The sequence below is a fragment of the Pseudorca crassidens genome, chromosome 2, assembly GCF_039906515.1.
Source record: "Pseudorca crassidens isolate mPseCra1 chromosome 2, mPseCra1.hap1, whole genome shotgun sequence".
In the NCBI taxonomy this organism is placed as follows: Eukaryota; Metazoa; Chordata; class Mammalia; order Artiodactyla; family Delphinidae; genus Pseudorca; species Pseudorca crassidens.
The window spans coordinates 113,084,635-113,093,428 of NC_090297.1; the positions used below are offsets into that span (position 1 = coordinate 113,084,635).

At 45.7% G+C, this 8,794-nt stretch overlaps 1 long non-coding RNA gene across 1 annotated transcript; it reads right to left on the bottom strand.

Annotated features, from left to right (window-relative positions):
* Positions 1-1,004: 1,004 nt before the first annotated feature.
* On the bottom strand, positions 1,005-8,693 carry LOC137211372 (uncharacterized). Its single transcript, XR_010937068.1, has 3 exons — positions 8,287-8,693; positions 7,031-7,317; positions 1,005-1,137 (listed from the first exon to the last, which is right to left on the bottom strand). It is a non-coding gene; the product is annotated as an uncharacterized lncRNA (long non-coding RNA).
* Between the last annotated feature and the right edge of the window lie 101 nt (positions 8,694-8,794).

The window sequence follows — 8,794 nt, forward strand, 5'->3', positions numbered from 1 at the left end:
ACAAACATGTTTTTAAAACTATTTTCCAATTTAGCACACCCCAATTTAGTTTAAACCAAAGACTCCTATCCATTTCTCCACTTTGTTGTATGGAGATGGCAATAAGGCTTCTTCAATTCTTTTTGCAACAAATCTCTTGGGCCTGTCATTCAGTCTGCCATGCAGATGCTGGTTGCAATAAAACAACCAGGGTTCCCTTTGTTGCAATAATCTCCCAGGCCTTGGTTGCAATTTAATATCCAAGTTCTCCTTACAATAACATCATCAACCAATTCACAGCTGCCCCTACCAACCAAGCCAAGAGCCACAGAGGGTCAGTTACAGGGGCGGGCATAAACCTGCTTCCCCTGGGATTCAGGTCTAATTGAGCGCTTTGCAGACTTTAATGTGCAAATGAATCACCTGGGGATCCTCTTAAAAAGCAGATTCTAACTCAGTAGGTGTGGGGTGCCCACATTTCTATTTCATCACCCAAGGTGCTGCTGCTTTGGACCTCTGTTGATTAGTAACGTCTAAAACACTCGGCCACAGGCCCCCGGCTGCTAGTCCAGCTTGGAACCAATTCACAGATGTCTCAGTGAGATGATTCCTTTGATGCTGGTGCCTGAGTCTACATTTGTGTGGGGGGGAGGTCAAGACAGACAGTGGACTTGGGGCCCTAGAGCAGAGAAGGCTTGAGGGTGCAGATCTGGCTCTAGGGTTCTGAAGCGAGTCTGGAGGAGCTAGGTCAGGGAAGATGGTGGCGGACTTCTTCTTTCCATGTCAGGAAGAAGGAGGAACTGGCACAGCAGTAGGGTTGTGGAATTTAGAGTACTAGAGGAAGGGGCAATGTAGTCTAGTGGAAACAATCTGTGTTTGTTTGAAACTTGCTTTTAGCAAATGACTTAACTAGAATTTCTAAACAAAATTTTCTTCCACTGCAAAAGTACTAATACAAATAGCCACCCTTATGGTGTGGTTGTAAAGTGAAAAGGAGATCATCTGAGTGAAAAACTTACCTGCTCATTAGTTTCAAAGGAAATGTCAGCTTCCTTCCCTTTAACTCCTAAGAGAGAGTCGAGGGGGTTGGCTCCGGTCCCAGCCCTCAACGCTGTGTGACCTGCTCCCATTACTACTTCTTGGGCCCGGTTACCCCTTCTGGAAAATGGAGGAGAGAAGGATGGGAAGTTTAGAACAGTGGTTTTCAAAACCGCCTCCATTGGCCCCTCCCACTGGTGCCTCCCCAAATAAAAAAGCATTCATGGGCTTCCCTGGTGGCCCAGTGGTTGAGAGTCTGCCTGCTGATGCAGGGGACACGGGTTCGTGCCCCGGTCTGGGAAGATCCCACATACCGCGGAGCGGCTGGGCCCATGAGCCATGGCCTCTGAGCCTGTGCGTCCAGAGCCTGTGCTCCGCAACGGGAGAGGCCACAACAGTGGGAGGCCCGTGTACTGCCAAAAAAAAAAAAAAAAAAAAAAAAAAAGCATTCATGGTTTTATGCATTTTACAAGGAGTCAGAGATAACAGGGTCTAAGTACCTGCTCCACCACTGTGACACACTGTATTGCTTTAGGAAACCTACTTCACTGCTCCCAGTCTCAGTTTGCATGTCTGTGAAATGGGTGAGTTTCAGTTTCCATGTCTGTAAAAAGGGTTGTGATGAGGATTGAATGAATTTAATGTATTTTAAAGTGCTTTGAATAGAGCCAGGAACATGGTAAATGCTTGATAAAATCAGTGATCACTGTATTTATCAGATTCGATTGAGTAATAGTTCAAGAAAATGGGTTACCTTGCAGTGAGCTTCTAGGTACTAGCCTTATGCGCTGGTAAAGCTGGCACTACTACAGTGAATGTGGGTGTTCACATGGGCTTGGGAACCCATTTACCTGCGTTTGAATCCCACTCCACCACTTACCAACTGTGTGACCAGCCACAAGTTACTCAACCTTTCTGTGCCTCAGTTTTCCATCTGTAAAGGGGGATGTTGAGAACAGGCTTAGAACAGACTTGTGGGATCTTAGTTCCTGGACCAGGGATTGAACCCAGGCCGTTGGCGGTGAGAATGAGGTGTCCTAACCAGTGGACCACCAGGGAATTCCCTTAGCTAGTTTTCTTAAAAATGCTTATGTTTTATAACTCTTCTGTATGTATAATATCCTGTATAAGAAAAATATATTTTTTTAAAGAGGATTCTATTTTTATTTATTATTTAATTTTTTTGGCCACCATGCAGCTTGCAGGATCTCAGTTCCCCAACCAGGGACTGAACCTGGGCCACAGCAGTGAAAGCCTGGAATCCTAACCACTAGGCCACCAGGGAACTCCTGGATTCTGTTTTTTAAAAAGTGAGAATCATTGGATTCATTCTCTAAAGCTATTCTTTTAACATATCTATTTAAATGTAAGTTAATTAAAACTAAATATTCCCTTCTTCAGTCACATGAGACACTCTTTAAGTATTCAGTGGTCTCATGTGGCTATTGGCTACTGTATTGGACAGAGCAGATACAGAACATTTCCATTAGCTCAGAAAGTTCTATTGGACAGCAGTGTTCCAAGGCCATGGCTTTCCATTTGAGCTGTACATTAGAGTCACTTGAAGAATTATAAAATACTACTGCCTGGGCCAGACTCCCCAGAGTTTAGATTTAATTGGTTGACAGTGGAAGCTGTTAAAGTGTTTAGGCAAGAGCAGACGTGAACTTCTAGAAGATTCATTTGGAGGCAGCACGGGTGTGGAGTGGCTTGGAGTTGCCAGGTCATGGAGAGGGTACAGCGGTGGTCTCTGCTGAGGGACGTGTGACCTCACATGTGGAAGGGGCTATGAACGCTCCCGGGGAGCTGTATTCCTGGGTTCTCTTCTCCGCTCTTCCAAGAATTATGGTGGCAACGGCTCCTTGGCTCCTCAGCCCTCAGGGGAGAGAACTTCAGCCTTCGTAGACCAGGAAAGAGTCAGGAGCATCTCAAGATCCCCATGAGTTGTAGATGCCATTTAAAAAACTTCAGCTTAGAGCTTCCCTGGTGGCGCAGTGGTTGAGAGTCCGCCTGCCGATGCAGGGCACATGGGTTCGTGCCCCGATCCGGGAAGATCCCACATGCTGCGGAGCGGCTGGGCCCGTGAGCCATGGCCGCTGAGCCTGCGCGTCTGGAGCCTGTGCTCCGCAACGGGAGAGGCCACAACACTGAGGGGACTGCGTACCGCAAAAAAAAAAAAAAAAAAAATTCAGCTTAATTTTTGTATATGTAATGAATATGTGTATATGATGCCAAATTTAGAAAGTCAAGAAGATAATTTAGCGAAAAGTCATCTCATGTTACCCCTCCCTATCCCTTGCCACCCCAATTTTCTTCTTAGAGGCAAAAATTTACCAATTTGTATGTATTTTTCTAGTAATATTCTCTTTATATAATTTTCAAGCAAATGCAGAGCTATCTATTTCCTTTACACAAATTGTAGCATCTCATTTTCACCGTTCTGTACTTTACTACCTTTTACTTAACAATATATCTTGGGACTCCTTCCATTTCAGTACACAAGGATTGGCCCCATTCATTTTAATGATTGCATAATAGTTCACAACATTTCTGTGTCATAAATGATATAATCAGCCCCCTGTAGATGGATGTTCAGGTTTTGTCCTTTCTTTTGATAATACCAATAATGCTGTAGTGAATAAAACTGTGCCATTTCATCTCTTTCACGGGTGAGGATCCTCACCATTTTTCTCTCCCATTTGCAAGATGAAAAAGGTCATTCACAGCAACATTATTTGCAGGAGTTTGCTGACAAGTAGTGCTGGAAGTAACCTTGCTAATTATAGACAGGGGCATCTAAGGTTGAATGAGAAGCCTCCATTGTGTACAGCCACAAACCCCAGGTCTGTCTGCTTTCCCCTTGGTCCCTGAGACTTAAAGGAATGAGGTCTGGGACCAGAGTCAGGCTGACAGAATTGCTGTGGCTCTGATCGTGTCTGACCACACTTTTCAGCCCTCTCCCACCAAGGGCACTGCTCTGAGACACCAGGGACAGAGGCCTAGGGAGGAGAGGAGCCTGGGAGGTGCCTGGGTGAGGAGGGGCCAAGGGCCCTTTTCTGGAATGATAAGATTGAGCCCTAGTGGGTTCTCTGCCCCTCTCCCCACCTCCCCACCACCGAGGGAGAGAGAGCAGCAGTTTTGGCTCTGCTGGAGGAAGCTGATTATGGCTTCTGTGGGCACAGATGGCAATGGAGGTACTGAAAGGCCACCATTTCTGCCACCACATTGCCACGGGCTTGAAGCTTCATTCATTCACCCCCACATATATTCACAGCACATTGGTAGGTGCTGTGCCAGGCCCTGAGGGAGTGTTGGGGGCAAGGCGTAGGTCTGAAGGTGAATAGGTGGCTGGCAGTGAGTAGTCTGGTCTACAGTTTTCCTCCTGGAATCTCCCTTCCCAAGCCTCCCGGGGATTCCCTTCATCCCTCTCCTGTATTTTCTAAATCCTAGGTGTTTCTTTTTCATGGTTAATCTCCCCTCCCCCCACCCCTTTTTTTGGATAGAGCACATCCTCTGGTAGCTCCCTGAGTACAGGTGCTTAGAATGGAACAGTTTGGAGAACTTCTATGTCTGAAAATGGCTTTATTCTACCCTCCCACTTGATTGATGGCTTGGCTTGGAGTTGAATTCTAGGTTGGAAATATTTTTCCTCTGCATTTTTGAAGGCCTTGCACATTCTGTCCTGACCCATTTTTTTTGTTGTCGTTTTTTTTTTTTTTTGCAGCATATTTATTTATTTATTATTTTTGGCTGTGTTGGGTCCTCACTGCTGTGCGCGGGCTTTCTCTAGTTGCAGTGAACAGGGACTACTCTCCGTTGTGGTGCGCGGGCTTCTCATTGCAGTGGCTTCTCTTGTTGCGGAGCACAGGCTCTAGGTGCGCAGGCTTCAGTAGTTGTGGCATGTGGGCTCAGTAGTTGTGGCTCATGGGCTCTAGAGTACAGGCTCAGTAGTTGCGGTGCACAGGCTTAGTTGCTCCGTGGCATGTGGGATCTTCCCGGACCAGGGCTCGAACCCGTGTCCCCTGCGTTGGCAGGCAGATTCTTAACCACTGCACCACCAGGGAAGTCCCTGTCCTGATCCATTTTAAGAGATCTGTTTCTTTTCTTTGGGAACTTTCAGGATCTTCTCTTTGTCTTCAGTGTTCTGAAATTTCATATTGGTGTGGATCCATTTTTATCCATTATGCTGAGCAGTGGGTAGGCCCTTTCAATCTGAAAACAAACGCTCGTCCTTCAGTTCTGGGAAGTTTCCTGTAATTATTCCTTTGACGATTTCCTTCCCTCTGTGTTTTTTCTGTTGTCTCTCTTTTTTTTTTTGGAACTCTTATTATTCAGCTATTAGACTTTCTGGGCTGGTTCTCTGATTTTCTGAACTTTTCTCTTCCAACTCTTCTAGTGAGAATTTTATTTGTGTGCTTAAATTTTGATTTCTCAAGAGCTCTATTTTATTTTCTGCTTGTTACTTTTTTATGGCATTCTGTTCTTGTTTCATGTATATAGTATTTTCTCTTACTTATTTGAGAAAATTGTTAGGTTTTGGAAGTTTTCTTCTCCCTGCACTTTCTCTATTTTTACTTGTTTGTTTTGTCTCTATCATTCATGTCAGAGTGCCTGCTCATGTTTAAGAGTGAGGGACTTAAAAAAAAGAGTGAAGGACTAAAAAGACATCTTGTACCTATGGGCATGTGGTTGGGGCTTCTCAACTGACAACTTGATGTGAGGGTTATCTGGCTGGGAAATTTGTAGGGGGAATCTCTGATGTGGGATTCCATAGATCTTTCCTCTTGGGCTGAACACATTTTCCTGTGGAGATTTTTCCCAGCATCTAGCCTTTAGGGTAAAGGCCGTGGCCAGTCTTCTGGAGAATTAGGTCTGGGGTCTCAGTATTCCATGTGCGTATTGCTTTAATTCCTTTGATTTCTGTAAAATACCTCTGCCCTTGACTGTGCCTGGTTTTCCCCATAGCAGAAACCCTCTTGTTTTGTTCCCTCTGGAAAAAAACAAAAACAAAAACCCTTTATTTTTTTCTGGGATTGGGGAGAGGCAGTCTTCCACTAGCATGAAGTGGGGGAGGGGATTCAGGGATCTAACTGTTTGTTAACCATCTTGTAACCAGCCCTCACTTTTGCTCCCTTCCCTTCTCATTCACTTCCGGAGGTACTTGATGCCACCACTCCTGAGCCCTTTGAGGTTTCCACAGATACTTCAGATTCATTCTCACCATTCCCCAAGGCCAGCTTGCTTCTCGGCTCTCTTGGATATGCCAAGTCAGTACCATTGATGCATCTTGCTCTCCACCTTCCAAATGTTCTTACTGTGATCTCCTTTTCTCATGTCCCCATCTTTGTGGGTTTAAATCTTTTCAAAATGATCTTTAATGCCTTAAAAAAATTCCTTTAATTGAAGTTTTAGTAGAATTTCAGGAAGGAACCAAATTAGATATGTCTATGCTATTCACTATCTTTAATGGAAGACTTTATAACTGTTATTACTACTTTGGAATAGGTAATACATGCACAAGTTACAAATTTCTAAAGGTATAAAGGAGTAAGCAGTAAGAAATAAATCCCCTTCCCATCCCTGTCCTCAAGTTTCTATTATCAATTTCTTGCACGAAAACAACCTTTCAAGGGCAGGGTATCTACCTATTAAGGTAAATCATTAATCTTTACAGTAAGAGGACCCTGCTTAGAAAATGTTTGTCAAAAAGATCTCTGCCCTTTTGGGGTGTCACTTCACTGCAGGGCAGCAAGATATGTTGACCAGGAACAAGGATAGTCATTTCCCTTTGAAAGTTTCCCATTCTCTTACGGTTCTGAATCATTTCACTGTGTGTTAATATCAGATGTCTCTCACAGAAGTAGGGTAGGGTTCCTTCATACTCTACCCATTTTTCAAAGGAGGAAAGTGAGACTCAGAGAAGAGAAGTGACTGTCCAAAGTCACCAGAAAGTAGGTTGGGGAACCTAGATTCGAAAAGGTGGTATTAGAAGTCAGTACTGTGCAAAGCATACCAGCTGCGAGGTAGGACTGGAAGGTCTAGTTTCTCAACGCGGTCCTCAGTGCACCTGCTTTGCAATCAACTGAGGAGTTTCTTAAAAAGTCAGACTTCTGGACTTCCCTGGTGGCGCAGTGGTTGAGAGTCCGCCTGCCGATGCAGAGGACACGGGTTCGTGCCCCGGTCCGCGAAGATCCCACATGCTGCGGAGTGGCTGGGCCCGTGAGCCATGGCGGCTGAGCCTGTGTGTCCGGAGCCTGTGCTCCGCAACAGGAGAGGCCACAACAGTGAGAGGCCCGCGTACTGGAAAAAAATAAATAAATAAAAATAAAAATTTAGACTTCTGGGCCCCACCCCACACTTACTGAAGAGGAATCTCTTAGGCTGGAATTCAGAAGTTTGCATTTTTAAGAAGTTTTCCCAGTGATCTTAGGCACAATAAAGTTTAAGAATTGGTGGGCAGAAAAAATGCTCTGGGCATCCAGAGCAGGGAGCAAACAGATTTAAGCAAACAGACGGAGAAGGCAGCATATGAGTTTGTTGGTGAAGGTAGGGTGAGATTTAGACACATGGAGAAGGTGGGGAGGAGGGGGCCATAGCAGGCCTGTCTGACAGAGAATTCATGCTTGGGCTTTCACTGTCCCTCTCTGTTGTTGCCATCATCATCGCCCCCCTTGTCATCCTTTCCATCTTCCTTTTTAGCCTCCTCCCCAAACCTCAACAGTCTTTATGGGCTGAGCTCAGTAGAGCCTTCTGCTCTGGGAATAGGGAGATAGAGCCCACACAGAGGTGGTTTGGCATATATAGGACATGTACAGAGTTGACAAGTAGAGGGCACCCACTCACAGGCAGACAGGAAGGGGCAAAGATGAATATAAAGAAAAGGACACAAAATTACAGGCGGACAGGGAAGGACAGCTGCAGAATCACGGGCAGACATGTGTGCGCTGGAAAAGGACACACAAACATGGATGGATATAAGAGGCACTCACAGAGACCGATTAACAAGGTCACACACAAAGTCACACGAATACCAAGCACGGACACACAGATACAAAGGATATATGCAGATAGAGATGGACTCAGATGATGCCTCAGATCTGTGAAGGGGTATCAGATGTAGCTGGCCCCCTTAACCCACTGTGCTGAGGGGAAGGGATTAACCTCAAGTACCAGGTTCTGCCTTCCAGGGCCCTGCCCATCTTTCAGTCTCACTGCAGAGAGAGGTTAGGACCCAGGCTGGAAGGGCTAGGTGTGCTCCTGGATATGCACCTTGGTCAAGGCGAGGGAGATCACTTACTCCCTCTTACGTCACATTTATTTCAGCTCTGAGATGTTTTTAATTAGGCCTGAAGTCTTGCTTCTTTCTGGCTCGCAGCCCAATTCCGTACAGGTGTCTCGGGCCCTGGCTCTTCTTGGGATGTTTTATTCCAACTAGGGGTTTCAGTGGCTTCGGAAGCTTCATCAGTTCATTTACAGACCTCTTTCCCTTTAAGCTATTTTCCCTCAATCCGTCACCTTCCCAGACTCCCTCTCATTCCCAGCCTCACTTGCAGTTTCTAAGAGCACTACGTCTCCCATAAATCTTAGCGCCCAGGCAGCTGTTTTAGGGAACTTCAAGTACCGAAATGCTCTCCTATCCGTCTCCGTGACTACCGCGGTGACCGATGGGGCTTGTAGTTACCTAGGAATTGTCAGGAGACCAAAAAAACTACTCATCCCAGGAGTCCTCGTGTCAGAGGCGGGTTTACCTCCTGTCTTTCTCCGCACCCCTTAATCC